This window comes from Anser cygnoides, chromosome 13 (assembly GCF_040182565.1).
Source record: "Anser cygnoides isolate HZ-2024a breed goose chromosome 13, Taihu_goose_T2T_genome, whole genome shotgun sequence".
In the NCBI taxonomy this organism is placed as follows: Eukaryota; Metazoa; Chordata; class Aves; order Anseriformes; family Anatidae; genus Anser; species Anser cygnoides.
Genome location: NC_089885.1, coordinates 7,637,499 through 7,657,276, shown reverse-complemented (window position 1 = coordinate 7,657,276; position 19,778 = coordinate 7,637,499). Strand labels below are relative to the sequence as shown.

General features: G+C 44.8%; 1 protein-coding gene across 17 annotated transcripts in view; it reads right to left on the bottom strand.

The window, feature by feature from the left end:
* The window catches only part of IL1RAPL2 (interleukin 1 receptor accessory protein like 2), a 425,448-nt gene that overhangs the window by 220,029 nt on the left and 185,641 nt on the right, over positions 1 to 19,778 (bottom strand). Inside the window, exon 1 of one of the 17 annotated variants that reach the window (XM_013183680.3) lies at positions 1,242 to 2,146. The exons of the other annotated variants lie outside the window; for them this stretch is intronic. The gene's annotated coding sequence lies outside the window, so the exon portion shown is untranslated. Of the gene's footprint in view, positions 1 to 1,241; positions 2,147 to 19,778 lie in introns of those variants that run through there. 17 annotated transcript variants of the gene reach the window in all.

Genomic DNA, 19,778 nt, shown 5'->3' with positions numbered 1-19,778 from the left:
CACTGAAAAGCTGGAGAGTAGGATGACGAGACCCCTGCAGAACGCTGCAGCTGACTGCTGCTCCCCATTAATTTCGGGTCCATTTTGAGAAAGGCAAAACATCAGCACTTCATCTCTAAGTCAGCTCGCATTGCCTGTGATCTAAAACACACTCCTCCACTGAACTAAAGAATATATTTGAAAGAACTTTTAATTTGAGCTTTGCAAATTAAGCACAGCAAAGAATCCTTCACGCAGGACATCGCATCGACAAAGGCGTCACATCACATTTAATTCAGCGCATACACTGCGGCAAGACTTCTATATTTCAGCGTGGTTTCATCAGAGCAGGATCACTTGTGATGATACTTATAGAACATTTTAATCCTGGCAACAGGCAGCACACCAGAATCACAAACACGAGAATGCAACATTTAGTATTTCTAACATTAGCAAACCAATTATCTAGCATTAACATCTTAGGTGGATAAAAAGGAAGATCATAATAGCTATATCCTTCCTATTCTTTTCTGTTTTATGCCTTAGCAAAGAAAACAGGGAAAAAAAAACCACACCTCATACTGGTTATTCTCATACCTTGTGCTCAGCCTGGGAAGACAGTAAATACTAATTAGCAATGTGACTAATGCTACTAAAATAACAGGACCCCCTTCTGCAGATTATAAAGCATTATTTCATTTTTTTTCTTACCAAGACCCTTGCTGCATGAACAGAACCATTATTTAACAATCAGCTGGAGAAAACCTGCATCGACTGTAACAAGGTTTGGCTCAAATCCTGTGCTGATCTGCTTTAGCCCACGAGAACATTTAGAAGCATGAAGAACTCCTGTATCTGAGCATGAGACATCAACGTTGAATCGAAAGCCTCAAGTTTGACTGCTAAAGCTGACGTACGTCTCTGGGCTATGGAGACAACAAAGAACTGAGCAGTCCCTCTTAAAAAGATGCTGCTAATTTCTGCCCTATTCGAGAGCTGCAAATCAGCCACGTTTGCGTTTCTCTCCAAGGAACAAAACCATATGTATGTATTGCATTTACCTAAGAAATACATAAAACTGCCCGATGGCAGAGAAAGATCTTTGCTCTTGCTTACCAGACCCTTCACTGCATACAGTATGGTCTAATAAATAATATTTACCTATTAGTATTTGCAGTAATTAGCCAAATGCACTGTCCATGTGGCTCTGCCTCTCTACATACGTGGTTTCCACTCTTAACACGTGACAGGCCCCCACTCACCATGGCTGGTCGGGTACTGGAGCTTCTATCCCTGGATGTATTGGTGCCTACATCTGAATTTGACCTTGTACTTCTCCACTGATGGACAAAGCCTGAAATTTGTCTCCATGCCTTCGTCTTGCAGGGCCATGCGTTCAATTTAAAAGTTCTTCCATGAACTTAACTGATGGTGAGCAGGATTGTGAAGAGGAGCTCGAGCCGACTGATGGCGCAGAGGGTGGCAGGCAGCAGAACAGAACCCCTGCTTTATTATGAGATCACACAGGAGTGCCACGCGGGCACAGCCCAGCTGTGCTAGGTGCTACACGGCTGGGAAACTGGATGTGTAATCGGTCCTGGAGCAGGATGAGATTTTATCCTGTCCTGGAGACCTTTAGAGCAGGCATGGATGAGGATGGGAGAGGGAAGAAAAAAGGAGAGGTGCAGAGAAGGAACTATGATAGGAAAGCCCCACATAAAGGGGATCTCACAAACCTCCAAGTCAAACACCTGTTGCCAGGTCCCCTGCTACTAGATAAGGGATGTCTTGTAGAAAGTGCAGATGCTGACTTTTCTTAAATTAACCACAAAAAGCCAGGATACATACTTCCTCGGAGACCCTTTCAATGACACATCTGGGAACTAGCACTCCCATGCTTCAGGGTCTTTTTGTTTTCACCCTGCAAAGTGAGTAGTAGGAGTGAGTAGGTTTTAGAGAGAAAAACAAAAAGCCAAAAAAACACCAAAACCCTCATCTGTATGGCTGCTTGCTCATGGCAAAGGAGGCCAGGTAAGAAAAGCCATCCAGCACAACTGCACATGATTGCCAAAGGAAAGAAAGGAGAGAGTGTAAACCAGTAGGGAAACATGCCTTAAAAAGAGGCATTAAGCATAAAAGCCTGCATAAGGAAGAAACGGAGGCCGTCTGGGCATGTTCCTTCACTGTAAATTACCAATAAAATATTGAGTGTTCTGAAAAGGAACAAGAAGTTTTCATTCTTGAGTTGATTTAACTGAATAACAACACATTAGTCACTCCAACTCCCACTCAGAAATGCTTTTTTCACCCTCTGGAAAGAGGTGATGAGAGAAAGATCCAGTTTTTGGATTCGTGCAGTTTCCCTTAATTTCCATTTTTATTTGCCATCTCTAACTAGCGGTCTCATCGGACATCTCATCTGAGATTCTCAACCATTTGGTCTCTTTGAAAATACTTTTCTCAGGGCATTATGGGCTGACGATGGCAATTTAACAGGCACCTACAGAGAAGCAAGGCAAGCTCCAGAAGATGGCTGTGTTCCCCCCTCCAGTGGGAAACCTCAGACGCAAGGACAAGAGGCACAGCACCCCCGTATGCGGGTATGGATTGCACCAGGTCAAGCTGCTCAAAACAGGCACAGGCTGAAATCTGAACAGGTTTTTGCAGCCTCTAACAAGCAGCATACCCCCTGAATTTCTGGGTGATGGAAGTCACTGTTTGGAAAGGCACAAAATAAACCTGGGAAACTCGTGCACGCGCTGTGACAATAAATACAAGGGCTCCAGGACAGACAGATGCAAAGCCCACCCCCTGCGGCTTACCAAGACTGAAGGACTAAGACCTGGAATTAAGGATCTCATTTCCCAAACCTTACGAGCCTGGAAACATGAAGCCATCCAGAAGAGCTGGTGGGTTGCCCTTTCGCACCTTTTCTTGGAGGCCTGTAATTTGGTTGACAAGAAGATCGTGTCTGTGGAAAGACGTGGGGAAACGAGCCGGGAGCCGAGCAGCTGAATGCAAGCTCCAGCGGGACTTACTGACAGCTCCAAGTCAGCACAAGGAGCTCAGCCCCTTGTACCCTCGTACAGCCTACAGGCAGCTAAAGGACTGCTTTGCGCCGGCTTTGGACCCTCTGACTGGAAATAGCTCTTGGCAAAGTAGGTTTCGAGAGCCCCACCGAGGGCTAGGAGGGGCCCAGCAGCCCCTCATCCTCGCTCCTGGCAGCTACTGCTCCGTGATCGAGCACGCGGAGCCTCCAAAACATTCCTTCGATAGCTCCTTCCGAGGCTGTGAGTCCTTACAGAGCTAACAGATCAAATGTAATGACCCTCCATAATACGTGTATTTAAAATTATTTGTTTTGCCATTCTAAAAATTGTCTTTTCAATCATCCCCACTAAAACCACCATCCCAGCTTTCCAGGAAGAACCATAAAACATTTATTTCCTTAAGCCCCGCTCTCCTTGCAGACTGGCAGGGCTTCATTTCCAAGAGCTCCATGTGACTGTCGATATTTGAACCATCCAGACATAACTTTATTTACTGGAGCAAAATACATTAATTCTGATTCATTTAAGCACTTCACCAAAGTGGCAGTTCAGTTTAATCAAATAGGAAAGTAACTGGGTTATATTTGATTTCCAACTTTGAAAAGCCAACTCTAAGATTTATCAAGGGCTGAATTTAGCAAAGTTATCATCATTAAAGATTGATATTAGGTAGTGGGGCTACGTGGGCTTTACCAGCACAGTGCCAAGCAGCAGAGCTTCCAAAAGGCTCTTTTATGGCACAAAACCCACAGCCATTCCCATGCTGCCAGGGACACCCTGCCCAGGTGCTGACCACCCCAGCGCCGGGGACTGTGGGCAGAGGGGGGCAGCAGCAGGGGTGCCACCATCCTCATTCTCCTTGGGGTGTCCCCAAGCCTTAGAGTGAGCACTGGGGTAACACTAGTGATGTCCCACAGCAGAGGAGAACAGGGGTGCATAAAACAGTTCCCATCAATTTTAAAGAAATACTTCTTTCAATCAATAACCCCGTCACTGAAATTTTTATAGTGCTTGCCCTTTGATTTCTGTTTTCCTGACTCAGTGCTAAGCCCCTGGCTTCACTGTACATTTTCTTTCCTGTTGCCTTCTGGCTCCACGCCCATGGAAACCTCCATCAGAGGCATTTCTGATGTGAGATAGCACACCTAGGAGATGGACGCTGCCCCAAGGAGCAGATTCCCCTTTCCCCATCACCTTCATTGGGGCTACAGGGGTCTTCACTCCGGTCTCACTGCCATACCCCAGGTCAGGATTCATCCCCGCACCTCCCCACCAGCCGAAGAGACAGTTTGCACTGCTCACGGGACAACACATCCCACAGAAGCCTTCTCCGTGTCTGGGTCTCATTGCCAGCCCTCCCCTCTGCCTCCCGAGGGCAGGGACCGAACAGCCGCAGCTTGGGCTGTGACCTGCGAGGCACGAGGCAGCCCAGTTTGCGGCAGGAGCATGAGGAGCTGCCAAATTTAAACAAACCAAAGCTCTTGCTAGGAAAGGCACACTCTTAATTATTTTTAAAATCTTCTCTCAAGAGTGTGGGAACAAGAAAGCAGTGACAGCTGGAGGAAAACCACTACAGCTAACTAAATATTCAAAATTATCTTCTGGAAGGAAATCTGTCCCATTGAACTGAATTTTCCTCGTGTTAAGAAAAAAAAATCCTCTTGACAGAAGCAACCAAAATAGAAGACAACTAAAAAAGCTGAAATCCTTCTGACAGCTTGTCAAATTACTCTTCACCAATGAACGATCATGTTATTTGGGTTTGTATAGGAAGGTAAGTTCCTACTCCTAGATGAAATAATTACTCCAGAATACACATTTTAAGAGACACACTGGCCAAAAAACCTTTTTCCCCAGAATGTCAACGTTTTTCTTCAGTGAAAATCTATGAAAAACATTACTAAAGACATGGAGAAATTTCAAAATTCCTCCTGTCTCAGCTCAGGCCGAACATACCACCTCACAGCGCCAATTGCAAACGAAACGCTTCCTCCCCAAAGCGAAGAGCTGGGCTGCCAGCAAGCAAACCCCAGGGGTGTCCGGCCGGCTGCTCAGCACCAGCGCAGGTGAGATACATGATGAAGAAAGAGTTGGAAGCTCTCTGAAGATTATTTCTAGAAAAAACAGTATTAAATCCAGAAAATAAATTCCACTGAAAACTTCTGACCTGCTCTGTTAAAGCCCATGGCCGACAAAGGGTAACTCAGCTTTGTACCTATCAAGCAAGACACAAATTGGACAAAATAAAGCTATAACTTTTCCTTGCACATGAACACACGGCTTTTTTATGAGCAAAGGAGCATTAGCAACCCAATAACCCAAATGCTGGGTGAACAGATTTTATAGACACGAAGGATGAAGGCAGGATCCGAAGCCACGTGGCAACCTGACCTAGCGAGGCTTTGCACAGATCCCCGGGAACTGAGCACCCCGCAGCAGGACCGTGCTGCTGACGTAGGGCTCCAAAGGCTCAGGACCCCCCACCTTGTAGGTACCGGGAGCACATGGAGTCTCAAAAAAGCCTTTTAGCAGAGCCCCAGGACAGAGATTGATGCTTCTCAATTTCAGAAATAAGTGGCCTGGGACTCCCTGAAATAGCAGCTGAATTCAGACTACCACACCTAACAGAGTTTGACGGACTCATCCTCCGTTTACTTATCCGATGAATTTTTAACCTCTATATGTTTGGCCTTCACACCATACAGTGACAATGACTGACATAATGTAATTTCATGTCTTGCCTAAAATATACTGGGTTTACTTCAAGTCTTTTGTCTCGTTCCTCACCAGGTGCCTGTTAGTTCCTGCACCACGAGGAAGGACAAATAACTGCTCTCAGTCCCCTTCTCACCTCAGTTATCCCCAGCGTCAAAGTTACTAGATCTAGTACAATAATTTAAAGTAAATAATATTTACAGCTTTTTAATGTATGAACTACAGACTGCATGCTCACGACTGGGAAGCTAATGAGAATCCTGCTTGAGGAGCTGTAGATAAAAGCAGCAGATTTCTTGGCACAATCAGCTTTGCCTTACTGAGGCTTGATTTTAATGAAAAAGCCCCCTAAGCCCTGGGGAGGTTGTTAGATTGTGACCTGAACTCCATGATTTGTGCCTAACTTTAATTAAACCTAATTAGCTTTCCTCTCGCAATATGGGTTCCCCACCCTCCATTTTCACAAGCTGTCTGTGCTGTCTAAGGTACTGCAAATTTCCTGAGTCACTGATACCACAAAACAGAACCCAGCCATTCATCTGCAAATGATTACAGCAAGGCAAACTTGCAAAATACCTGCTTAAAAATGGGCTCAGCTGAGCCTGTCAAGCAGCTGAAGCCAAAAGCTTAAGATTATAGGTGTGTTTTTAAAATATTATAAGAAAAATGTAATGAATTCTAAAAATAGTCTGCGTTTTACTTATTTTCACACAGTTCAGGGAACCCACTTTACACAGGCCAATTTGTATCAGCCAGCTGAACGAGTGTTTTTCCATTAATACTGTAAAAATACCTACAACTTTAGATAGGAAAAGATATTTATTCCCCACGATGTTCCTTAGTAAACAAACTTAGATTTCCTTGTTTATCTTCCTGATGAACCCACCCCAAAGCTGATACGGCTCTAAGACGTGCCATTTGTGAAGATCTCCATCCTTTCTCTTCGTAACCCAAAAGCCCCCAGGTCTCCCACCTGGCCCTGAGCTGGGCAGTGACCCCTCTGCGGCTGCCTGAGCCCCCTTGGCACAGCCTTGCCCCCAGGGGCACAAATGGCACCTGGTGAACTTCAGCAGGGGTGATTACCCTGGCAGCTCGCGTTTAAGACATGTCATTGATCCCAGCGATGCTTGCCTCCCCCCAGGAGCCAGCCCCATTAATGTGGTGACTAAAATGAAGAAGAGAAAAGGCTTCTGAAGGCCAGGTCTCACCTTGTAAACCTGAATGGATTTCAGGAGCTTTTGAAGGGCGGGTTATTAGCGCGATCACTTCTAACAGCTTCAGATGAACCACCACAACCTATTTCATCAAACCCTTTGAAGACCTTTTGCAAGTTCCTCCTCTTCCATTGTTGCAGCCCGCTGCACAGAGAAAGCTGGCAGCTTGCTAGGTGGATTTTTGACATTGAGGTCAAAAACTTTTAATGACCAGCTACAGAGCTGGTTCAAAAGGAAGAGAAACCTCGTTCTCTGCAAGCAGTTATCAATGGAGCCCTGCCCAGAGGGGGTGGACGTGCTCTGCAGGAGTCTGTCTGGGAGCTCATTTAATTCCCTGATTCATTATCCCTCCTCATCCTCCCAAATAAAATTAAAAATAAGAAATGGAGAAGGCTGGAAGGTACACCTGCCCCAACATCTCTGCGCAGGGTGAAGGCAGGAGCCAGATGGGCTGCCCGCAAGGCACCCCCAGGCTCCCCCTTCCAGTGCAGAGCTGCCTAGCCCCAGCTGCCTCTCCTACTGCCCTAACAACATCCACAGCCAGATTTTGGCTACGAGCACCAGGTCAGGGACAGCTGTGGTGGAGGAAGAGGAGGGGATGGACCAAACCCAGGGCCCCCAGCTGAGTGTGCAGCTGTGATGGGTAAAACACAAGAGGAGGCTGGGTTGGACACCTGGAGCTCAAACTCACAGCACATCTTTGGACAAATGACTTTGTCTCTCCACGTTTTTTTCCCAATATTTCTGCTTTGCATGAGGCACCGAGCACTGATGAGCCATTATGGAATAGTGCAATGTATTAACGTGGAGTGTAATAGTGCCATGTATTAACTTGGAGTATAAAAAGACAAGAGTAAAACCCCTGCAAATCACTCCTCTTCCCTTGGAAACGTGAAATTACAGGAATGGGAAATCCTTCCCTGAAATATCTCTGCACTCTGCCTGCTTTAACGATTCAATCTTTTGACCACCTTATGGTCCCCCAAATAAAATAAAAATAAATGGCCTCAAACTAAATGCTGTGGGTTTTCGTGCTACGCCTCAAAACGACTTTAGCTGTTATAAAACCCCTTGGAAGGAAAGATGATTTCAAAGAAAACGTTGACGGCACAACAGTAATGACACAACTAATGGGGCTCTAATTGATAATTCAAGAGGATTATAGAAAGATACGATATCCAAAACCCCTTTTTCTTTTTTTTAAATCCATTTCCTGCTCAAGGAGGCTACAAAGTACTATGATACCTGTATGCTGAGTTCTTACTGGCCTTGGAAAACAAAAAAAGTACAAAAAGAGGGGCAGGGAGAGGCATGGTGTCCAGATCTGGTAGCTACCCACATGGGGTCCTGGGTGGGCACCCCTCTCAGCAGCACTGCATCCAGCACGCACAGAGACCCTCGCTGATGCCATCCTCCTGCTTCCTTATCTGATGAGGATCCTTCGGGATCTACTGCAACAAAGCACCACCTCTTATTTTCAGAGGTTCACTTAAGATTTTAATAAATTGCAGGCAGACCCCAAGCTAAGCTTCCATTTTCACAAGGAGACATTTGACTGCAGCTCCTAAATAGAACGGCCCGATATTAAATGGGGAGGAGAGGGAGAGACAGACTGTGGTTCATGAGAGGAACAGGCAATTAAAACGTTCAGAAAAATAGTTATTAAGTGTCTTGGAAATGATTCATATTTATTGACTACTTTGATCATTGAGGCTTTGGTCAGCCTTGTGAATACGCACTTAATTTTAACACTGCCATCAGTAGTTTTTAAAACTACAGTTTCCTAAATTGCTGAGAATAAATGAAAAGCTTGGAATGAAAAGCTTGTAAATTAAACATACAGCCATCAACCCCCCAGCAAATGTTTATAATTTAATATAATAGCACTGAAATAGCATTTCCTTCACTCAAGTTGGTACTTACAAATCTAGGCGGGTGTAAAGGTTTCATTATCTAAATGATATACTAACACTTTCTGAATTTCACAAATTATAAGTTAGCGGAAGCGTCTATTGTACTGCAACTCATTTCGGTGTGAAATCACCTTGTATAAAAACCAGCAGTAGGATTTCAATTATTTCTGGGAAACGTTATGTATTTCCTAGAGAATGATTAAGTTTAATTGATGCATTAAAAATAATATTTAATTTTTTGCTTAGTACTTCGCAAGCGTTCGTCCTGGGGGTTTCCCACAGAATTTTCATTAGCTAACGAGGCGTTGCTACCACAAGAAGTAATTTAGGGTGGGTTAAGCAGTAAAGCAGCATCTAAATTCATACTGATCTTAACAGTTATCTCCGTCAAACAGATGGCCTATTGTTCATGTCTACACTTCTCTGACTTCTTAATTGCTACTGTACATGCCACTACTAATTGTACAGTGCTAGTAACCTCTGTACAGTAATGAACGGGTCAGAGCTTCCTTCAGACCTTAAGAGCTGTGTGGTTCTGAAGGTTGCAGCTTAAGGAATCATCCACAGCACAGCTCTGTGTTACAACACACAGTGGACCACAGTGAGCGGAGAAGTGATTTTTTTCCCCAACATACAGAAAGGCGAAACACTCAGCTCTGTGAGGGAGGAGGCTGAGCCCCTCCGAGCTCTGGACGGGGTCCTGGGTGGCAGCAGAAGGTGGTCAGTAGCTGCTTCAGCTGAAGTTTGGGTTTTCTGGGTCCTGCATCTTGCTCCTTTGGTTCTCTGTGTGGCAGAAAGGGCTTATGGCCACACATCTTCCCCTGCTGCACTATACAAGGTGACTGGCCAGCAGCTTCTTGTGGCACAGAAATAAATGAGTTTGCCAGACAGACCCATGCAGGAAAATGCTGTTGAGCTGCTACTTTATTTTAATATTTAATGTTTGTAAATCAAGCATCAGAAAAAAAGAGCAGCTGAAATGCTTCCCTGAGAAGACCAGGGACAGAATAGAGAAAGCAAGAGAAAAAGACGCTAAAATCAACAAGCCTGCAAGGCAGCAGGCCTGCCACTTAACCAGGAGGCCACTTGCAGGGATTTCCCTACCCGAGCCCTGCTCTCCAGCTGGCTGCAGGCATTCCCCAGCAGCGGGCTGCTGCCACAATAACTCGCCGGAGTCGCTGCTTGCCCTGCTCCAGATGAGCATTTCTAGGCTAGGAAATGCGAGGTAGCTTTCCAAGACGCACGCATTTGCGATTCATTGTTTCTTTTCCCAGGCCTGGCTCCTTTTCAAAGGTTTGAAAACCAGATGTGGAAAATAAGATTGCTAAAATCATTTGGCAACTTAATAAAGGGGTGCTGCATGTTCCCAGGGTAGGTTTTCAACAGAGCACAACAAACACATGAGAAAATGCTTTCGGGGCACGTGGGAAAGGCTTTCAAAATTTAGCATCATAGGAAAATGAAATTCACTGTTTCATTTATGGAATTTAGTTTTTCCATAAAGGAATGTTGTCTACCTTCATGTAAACGTTTTTGCACCGTTTAAGTACCTCCTCTCTAAGGGGAAAGGATCAATCTCAGTTGCACATGATTTCAGTTGTATATCACATTTAGGTTTTGTCTCATTCCTGTAAGATTTGGCACCGTAACACACACCACAATACTACAAGAACATGAAAAACACAATTACTATTTGTAAATACATGCTATGACGTAAAACAGAAAATAAGGGTTAGCTACCTGGTGAAGAGCCTGACAGGTTTGGGAGGGCCAGGCGCTCCCGGCGTGCGCACCCACCAGGCAGGCTGAGCTCAGCCCACGGGCTAAGAACCGACCCCAGCACAGGCTGCGGTGCGGGAGCTGCAGCGAGGGATGGGAGCTGCACCCGTGCGGCTGGCCAAAGCTCACAGCTGCTGCAGGAAGCACCAAGCTGCCCTTCTGCAGCCCGGGGCAGGGGCACGCGATGACTGCTCCCCCTCGGTGCAACCAGGGATGCCGAGCACTCTCTTGGCATCGCTGCCAGCTTCCCACCGCCTTTCCCAAGATGGGAGGAGAACGAGCAGAGGCTCCTTCAGCAGTTCCCAGCCCATGGCTGAACATGATGACTGTAAAAAGTCAAAGATACAACCAAGAGTGGCAACTGGAACAAGAAAAGAACATTGGGAAAAACAAAACCAAACCAAGCAGGAAACTAAACCCAAGCTGCTGCTCACAGCCAAGCTGCAAAACCACCTCTCCAAGAAAGCAGCGAAAATCCTGTTATCTGAATTACATAAAAGGAGTAGAGGTCACACTCAAAACCACAGTGAGTGTCTCCAATAACCCTGTATCAGCAAGGAAGCTCAAGGAACCCAGTGGGCATCCCCAGCCTCTGAGGTCTTCCCCCAGTGCCCCTGTCCCCAGTAGCTTTTTAAAAGGACCGAGGGTGTGATCCAAAGGGAAACCCCCATGAGGCAGGACAACAACACTTTCTGTGGGAAGGCCTTGAAACAAGCTGCTTCCATATAAACCACGAAAGCAAGCAGCCAGGCACAAAAAGCAAGAGGGAAGAAATGAAATGCTGCTGGCAAATGGCTCCGGCAGCCCCAGCCGAGAGCGGGATCGCCTGGAACTTCGTGGGCACAAACTTCATGGCACAAGCACTTGATATTTTGAGAACAGCCTGAGACGTAATGTTCCCCACAGGTATTCTGCATGCCAATTAAATATTCCAAGTTTATATCACGATTATTGTCACCTATTTAACGCCTCATTGGTTTTAGAAGCCATACCAATTTTCTCTTTCCTTTCCATTGAGGTAGTTACAGTAATGGCTAACCATAAAAATTAGATAACACGCTGCAGTGTGATTTAAAAACATCTGTGCATTCATCACCTCCACTTCTAAGTGAGGGATGAGTTCATATCCCCCTGCCTTCCCCCACAGCACCACCACTGCCCTATGGGGCTCTACAGCCAGAGCAAGACCAACTGAATTACACCAAGCATGGTTTAAAAAAAAAAGGGGGAAAAAGAAAATAAATTCTCAGCCATTTCTTCTATGGTCCTTTGAAGTACTGTGTAAATACACAATCAAACAGTACAGTGCTTTTGCATTTTAGAAAAAGATGGGAAAATATTTGGAAAATGCACACAAAGCACCAGTTCTCTGCATTTAACTAGCACTAGGTTTCCCTCTTTCAAGCTGACATCATTCACTCCACTGAATTCCTAAATAAAATATTGTGAAGAAAATGAGAAATAAGAATCTGAAGAACACAGCGGAAGTTTACTCAAGTCAAATATTCCAACAGAGAAAAAATTATTTGGCAAACCAAGTTCTTCATATTGCTTCTTCATCTCATGCAGGGTTAAAGTTAAAAAATCTCAAAACCCTCCTTCCCCATGACATGAAAAACGTCTTTTCCAACCAGGTTAGCAATTTCACCCCTTGATTCCCACATTCCCTTGATCTTGCTATTCCTTCTACCTGCCTTATCAAATCATTGTTTTCAAGTATTCGACTCACAAATAACACGAGGCTTGTGGGCCCTGTGGAAGCGTCCTGCCCCTGTTCTTCCCCAGCACTACCACCATCTCCCCAGTGCCCCAGCACTGCCCAGGGACACGTCTGCAGGCTGTTGCCTTCAGGCTTTCAGCTCCATTTCTAGCCAGCGTAGAACCCCCCCTTAAAATTCACCTGCAGCTGACCAGAGGGGAGATCACCAATGCTTCTGAGACGCTGAAACCAGAATTCCTTTTGTTGCTTGTTAGAAGACACTCGCTTTCTCTTGAAACGGGGCATAACTTTCTGTTGGAGGGACCAGACACCTCACCCAGCGAGCAGACCCGTTCCCCAGGGCACCGCAAGCTCCCTGTATCAGGAGCCACTCGCACTTTACTGCTTGCCTTTACACTTGTCTTACCTTACTGTTTGCACTCGGTACCAATTTCATGTTTATTCCTTACGAATAAACATCTTTCCGTCCTTGATTGCTTTTTGCATACCCTTGTTCAGATGCACTAATCTTTTCCTTTAACTCCCAGAACTATTACTGCCAGGTAACATGGGTGACCTTTGGGCATCTGTTCAAACATCTTTGAGCACTTCCCCAGTGCACATCTGTGTCCTTAGCGGCTCTCATTTGAGTTTACGTAGTTATTTTCACAGCTCTATCTGTCCCACAAAAATCTATTCGTAAAGCTTCATTTTAGCAGCAACTACCGGAGCCAAGTAATTAGCCAGAAAGCGTTCGGCGTGTCTCCTGTGCCTTTCCCGCATCACCTCTCTGCACTCCGGTGCCGCAGATTGCCTGGACACGACTTCTCTGAAACCAAATGTGAGCAGCTCCACAAAATACCACCAGTTCAGGGCACCGACCGTCTCCTGTCCCAGCTCTGACTGTAACACAGCGGCCACTGACAACACAAACCCACCGCAGCCTAAATATGCCCAATCATAGACCTGCACAGAACTTATTTATAAATGAGCTACGGGACAAAAGCTAATCATTAAAACAAATGGTGGGTGCTCTGGGATGGAACTTAGAAGAATTCAGCTGTACGCTGCCAGGCACTTCACGTGCCCCCCAAACAAATCCATTTGATAAATGACTAATTATCCTAAACTGCCTTAAAATTCAATCTTGATTGCAATTATTACGGATTAAGTACTACTCAGAGGTTACATCTGAGTTCAGTACAGTATCTGTGATTCAGAAGATGAGCCGAGTGCCCACTGCTCGTGGAAGCACTAACACACTCCAGCCATGGCAACAAAAATAGGTCTTAATTTGACACACAGAATTTTTCAGGAAACTGGGCTTCATCACTTTCATGAAATTGTTTGCAATACTAACAAGTTCAGAATTACTTTTGAGCATCTTAGCCACCTCTGCCCCTTCCACAGCAGTGAAAGAGTTTCCTACCTCATCTTTGATGTTCTCTCTACACACACCTCAGCCCTTCTGTCTCCAAACTTATGGCTGAAAACATTTTTATCTGTTCTTTACCCTTCCTTAACCCCTCCAGATGTGCCATGGTGACTGGTACGTTCTAGCTCCTAGAACTAATCTGAGTTTTAAAGCCCTGGAGCTACCAGCAGGGAAACCTATGACTTGCAAAGTCCAAAACATCTGCAAGGCCAAGGACTGACAGCTCCACATAACTGAGGAACTTCACCGCAGCCAACAGAGCTGACACCACTGCAAAGAGCACTTATGAAATGTAAAAACAAAGCAATTGTAAAATTCACAGCAAATGAAAGCAGAGGACACAGTCTCCAGACGCCCACACGTGTCCATGCTCCATGCCAGCCAAGGGCTGGGTTCAGGTCTTGAGGGAGAAAGTCCATGAGGGACGCAGAATGGTTGAGGTTGGCAGGGATCTCTGGAGGCCATCTGGTCCAACCCCCTGCCCAAGCAGGACCACCAAGAGCCAGGCTACCCTTGGCCTTCTTTGCTGGCTCGAGGTTAACTTGGTGCCCACCAGCAACCCCATGTCCTTTCCTGCAAAGCTCCTTCCCAGCTGGGCAGCATAAAGAGAAGGATGACTACAGCTGAGCATAAAGCTTTCGTATGGGAAAGCTCTGCAGGCTGTAAACAAGTGTACAGTACAAAAGCACACAGTATTTCATTTTATCCCTGACTCAGATGGTCTGGATGAGAATTGTCTCAATTTACCAAACCACCTGCAACTGTGGTCAGACCAGTAGTAAGCTCGTGGTCAGGCGCTGTTTTACCTATCTTTAAAAATGCACACATGGCTAAAATACCTGTTCGTGTTGGAGAACAAATCTACTTACTCTGTTGCATGTTGGTCTTTCATTATCTACTGTACATCCTTTAGATAAAATTAAGTCCTCTGTGAACAAACTTCTTTGCAAATGTGAAATCAAAGCGAAACATATGAAGTTGAAACACAGCTGAGAATGCTCCATTAACTTCACTTTCAAGGAAGAGGTTCAATTCTTGGTATTTGATTTTCCCTCTGGATAATGAATAGCACCTATTTACTAGACCTGTAAGTAAATCATTTTTCCAATTCTCTACCGGTAAGATGCAGTAGCACATAATAGCATGATTTTGCTGTATTATTAAAAAGAGGTCAGTATTTCAGTGTCATTCTCGTTATCAATAAGGTTACTCAGCAGTCATGAAGCACAAGCTGAACATCCTGTGACTCTGAAATGTTGAAAGATATCATTCCAATCATTCCTCCACTCCTTGCTAAGTACCACTGCAACTCAGATTGCAGCGTCAGCTGCCTAGATAAGGATTATATAACCCAGGGAAAAAATAGAGTGAACATTTAACTGCGAGTCAGCATGAAAATAAACAACTCAAACATACAAGAATTCAGACAGAGACTGTCACCAAAGATCATGCCTGGGTCCATTTCTGTGAAAAAATGTATGTTTATTACCAAATGTCCAAAAATTATTGGCATTGGCTTCTGCAAAGTACACACACACTTCATTGAAATATTCAGCTCCCAGATAGATTGGGATGTCATACAAAAAATGAAAGGAATATTATTGAGAGAGAATAGAGTTTTGCTAGCTCTTAATAAAATTACAGTGCTTACTGTTTGCGTAAAGAACGACTGCATAGAAGAGCAAGCAAAGGACAAGCAGCACAAGAAATGAAAGTTGTGAAATCCTGCTGTATGAAGCTTTGAAAGATGGAGACGGGATGGATTTGAAAGGAAATTGATAACAAATGACACAAGACATAACTCAAACCACAGGATAGAGGAGAAGGCAAACACGGTTGTTTCCTCTGTCAGAAAATACTAGATGTTTTCAAATGCACATAAAAAGCAAATTTTAGAACGAGACAGGAAGCTGCTTAAAGAGCCCCAAAGCATTATGATTAACTTGTGATACTGGTTATCAATATTGCTGAAAGCTCAAGACCAAAACTTTGGGCAGGGAAGTCACTCACACTGAGAATAAGCTTCAGGGTTGCGCAGAGCAATTAAGTGCTGCTTTCAGAAGCCTTTTCGACACCGAGTCGTTGGCTCTCAAAAATCAGTTCAATATTGGCTCCTTGTAAATTGATCATTTCTGAAAATGGAAGGCAGAGTCCCTTGAAAACATTGTTGTTCAGTCCAGATCCTGTTACCACTTAGTACTCAAGATTTCTTTCCCATGGAAGCTATGCCATAAAACAATGCACATACATGTCAAAGTAACACTGGTATTTACATATTTCCAGAACTGGAGGTTCTAGAGATTACCCTTATCTGTCTATTTATTATTCTGAGCCATGCGGGCATCGCTGCTAAACCTGGCTGACAAAAGCAGCATAGCCTAAAGCAACAAATTGGCTGGCAATGGAGACGTACAGAAAAGTCAAAATAGGGAGAGAAAAAGAGACACAAAACCTCTTTGCCAGGAGCAGAATGAAGGAGAAAAATAGGACAGAGAAGCCAAGATGAAGGTACTAGAATTTAAACAGAGGTGAGGATGGACAGAGAGACTTCAAAGTGCTACCTCCACGCAGCAATGTTTGTTCAGGGGAACACAAAGCGGCTACAGAAGGTCTCATGGGGGTATGTAGTGTTCAGAGTAAACTTGTCCTCTAGAACACAGTTCGATGCTATTGTCACTTAGAGGCTGGCAATGCTTATATCCAAGCCCATCTAGTTAGGCTCCCCAAAAGTTCCCAAGATGGGCTATCAATTACCAAAAGAGCACCAGTATCACAGTGTTTCTTGTAGCTCAGAGAAAGAACAGAACAGATAAAACTCTTTGCCTTCTTCCATGATGAAAAGCCTTAACAGAAGAGCTTTGCTATTACCATTCAGAAGCAATGTAACCGCTCAGCCAAGCATAATGCTTTTGTCTGGTTTCTCAGATGAAATAAGTTCAGCCACAGTTTTGAACAGAATTTGACCTGTGAGTAAATATTACTTCTACTTGGATCGGTTTATAATCCAAAAGAGAGAAAACCCAGTTTTACCTTCCTAATATTCGACAGAAAGTTGTCTTCTCTGTGACTATTTCACAAGCCATCAAGGTTGATCTGCTCAATCCAGCCAGATGTTGAACAAAATCAAGCATTTCAATCAAATTCCGATTTGAGCCTATTTCTATCACTAGCACTCATACATACATGGGAGGGAAAAAAAAAACATGAAAAGGAAGAAGAAAAATTATGGATACGCGATTTTACTGAAGGCAAAAACAGAGCCAAAGGCTTTACTCACTCTCACCCAGACAGACTGGCTGACATCAGTAAGACCTTTTCACTGAGCGCAAGTTTCAGAGTCACATAACACCACAGCCCTAATAATCCACCTGGAGGCATTGGACCTTTTGCCTAACCGAAGTGAACAGAGAAGGGAGGGATCCCATACTGATGTCCAAACAAGAACTGGTAACATTGCCCTGGCACTAAGCATTAACCAGCCCCCATTTGGAAATCCACAGGGAGAGAGGGAGAGTAAGTTTGCTAAGCTGTGAGCCAGCTGGGACAGGCAGGGGTACCAACAAGAGGGGAGAGCAAAGTGGGAAGAAGAGACCTGAGGTGGACCCCAAAAAGAGTGCATGGAGACTCAAGAAAGGGAGGGATGATAAAGGAAACAGTCCCCGAGTGCAGCCCAAACTACCACCTCTTTAAAGGCCTAAATGACACAAGGAAAAATACATTAAGAGGAGATCTCATCAAACCCTGCCCTGTAGGGGAAATAGGACCACAGGAGCCGGCTGATCTCCAGGGCCTGCCTCCTTGGAGCACAAGCGGAGCCCATCCCGAAGCGCAGAAGCCAGCACAGCGGAACAGGGAACTCCAAACCGAGTTGGAGCCATTTCTTCTTGACTTTTTGTCTGCACTGCTGTCGGCTTCCCTTCCCTCATTTCCCGCTACTGAGCTGCGGAAGACACTACTGACAGTGCACGCGCCCTTTGCAGGAAAGCAAGCCACCCAAACTTCTCACGGTTCCTTCTCTGTGGCTCCTTTCCTTTCCTAAACCCACACTTTGCTCAGCACTGTGCACTTCCAAGATCTGCCTCTTTAGCACACCCCATGATTTTTCAGGCCACTGACCTATCCGACATAGCACTCCTCGCCAGCTACCCCAGGCAGTGCTGGGGTAACCAAGGGAAGACAAAAGAGCAGCACAGGGCCACGCACCATACGCCTGCCATCGGCCGCTCAAGGACTGGAGCAGACCTTGGTTTCCACTCCATATGGGTGAGCTCAGATCTCTCTGCTAGCCACCCTCAAGCAGAGCCCACAGCTACGCTCTGAAAAGCAGAAAGGGGACAAATCAGACACGGTTTGGAGAATAAAATGCTAGTGCAGAACCACGTTTTACCCAAGTTTTATAACTGAGTTATTACGGAAGTGTGTAAAAAAGGGGGTTTATAATAGAATTGCTGACACTAAAACAGCATGAACACAGCTGTTATAATATAGTAAATTTGTAAGAAATTGTATAGCGAACAAAGTAGGTCAACAGCTTCAGAGGAAGAGCTGTGTTTCAGATGGCACACTATCTTAGGAGATCTCAACGCTTTTTTCAACACAACAAAGATGTTTTCCATTCTGTGCTAATTCCCATCATCTTCATTTTTTAAAATATTCATGCTGGAAGGTAGGGCTGACCTCCAAATGCAAGCAAACGTGCAGCCAGGACGTTCAGGTACCGCAGAGCGGAGCACAGACCAGGAAATGTAAGAAGGACTGTACAGCGTCGAGGCACGGGTCCCACGGCCACAGCCAGTCACGGATGGGTGGCAGTGGGGCTGAGAAGGCACATGAGGCAGGTTTTTCAGAATATCCTGCTAGACACAAGCAACTTGTGCATTAGCAACTTCCCAAGTCAGAAGGGTTGCCTTTGGGTATGACAGCCCTTAGGGCGTTTCTTCTTCCATGAATTTGTCCACTCTCTTTTTTGGATTTTTGTAGATTTTCAGCACACTCCCACCAGCAAGAGAAATCTCTTCATGTAGATTGTATTTTTTATCCTACCATATACTTCCATTGTATTTCCTGCAATATTTCACTAGACAATACGACAAACAATTGCTATTTACCTTCTCTATACCAGCTATTTTCTAGACCTCTGTTGTTTCCCCCTCACTATCTCTCCCCCAGGTAGCGACGTCCTACTGAAATAAATTAAACTCTTCATGTCTGCAACATCAGGCATGACCATGGCCGGTAGGATCCTGCCTTCTGCTTCTCTGACTTCTGCCAGTAAGGAACCTCACTCTATAGAAATGTTGGTAATGCACAGAAGTTAGATTAAATTCTACAGTTCATTGTAAAACGCCCCAGCAAACATTTTCTCTGTCCCTACCTTATTCCAATATAATGAACTAGTGAAAGTATTTATCTTGGATCTGTCAGTGGATCTTCCCGATTGCTACCTAAGCATGTGTATGACAGCTGTCAATTCAGGAAGAGTTTATCCGAACAGGAAGATGACAGGGAAACGCTGAGTTGATATGACAGCAAAGGCAAGAATTTGTTAAAGCAGGCATCCCTGTAGGAAATGTTTCCGCACTACAACAGATGGCCAGTAGTTAGAGGAAACCATTAAAGCTTGAATTGTGGAAATTGGTTAAATTTTTCACAGCAAAGGACAGCAGATAAAAATAAACAAATTTTACCAACCTTCCAAGGAGAGCCAGGCCTTTTACAGAGTGCAGCTATGTATCAGGAGTGCAGGACAGGCACTGTATTTTACAGGCACACTTATATCCTGTAATGATTTTATAATCATTATATCATTACCATACACTATGCAGACAATACATCCACACAAGTGTCATAATTGTGTAATTGCTACATTAATACACGCAGGCAGCAATTACAGAGACACAAATAATGCATTTGTATATACAGAATATTAGCACAGACAGATTCTTAAACTGACCACCTCCAAAGTTCCTATCCTTTCAGGCCAGTCCTTTACCC